This window comes from Myotis davidii, unplaced genomic scaffold, assembly GCF_000327345.1.
Source record: "Myotis davidii unplaced genomic scaffold, ASM32734v1 scaffold762, whole genome shotgun sequence".
Classification (NCBI taxonomy): Eukaryota; Metazoa; Chordata; class Mammalia; order Chiroptera; family Vespertilionidae; genus Myotis; species Myotis davidii.
Window position 1 is genome coordinate 158,319 of NW_006293699.1, and position 367 is coordinate 158,685.

At 60.5% G+C, this 367-nt stretch overlaps 1 protein-coding gene across 1 annotated transcript in view; it reads left to right on the plus strand.

Moving 5' to 3' along the window:
- Nucleotides 1–367, plus strand: part of ABCB8 (ATP binding cassette subfamily B member 8) — an 18,241-nt gene that overhangs the window by 10,974 nt on the left and 6,900 nt on the right. The window lies entirely within an intron of this gene.

Sequence of the window (367 nt, forward strand, 5' to 3'; positions counted from 1 at the left end):
CTGGGAGCGTTCACACTGCGCCTCGCAGGCTGCTAGGTGGGCCGCTCCCACAGCCACGGGCCTTTGGCCTGTCTTTTAGGGGCCCCTCACCTCATGGGAATCTTCACCACCCACCTTGGAGGAATTGGGTTTCATTCTATTAAAGACTCTGGTGTGTTTCCTCCTGGGTCCAGCAGGAGAGAGGGGAGAGGTGGGAGGGGAGGAAAGCAGTGCTGCCCTGCCTTCAAGCTGCCCCAACCTTTGGACCCCATCCAGTTATTCTTTGTGGTGGCATTGGGGCCCCCAAGCGATGGGGAGGCACCTAGACTACAGTCAGAGCCACTCCAACTGGTCCACATCCGGGTCTGGGCTCACCTGGGCCTCCCCC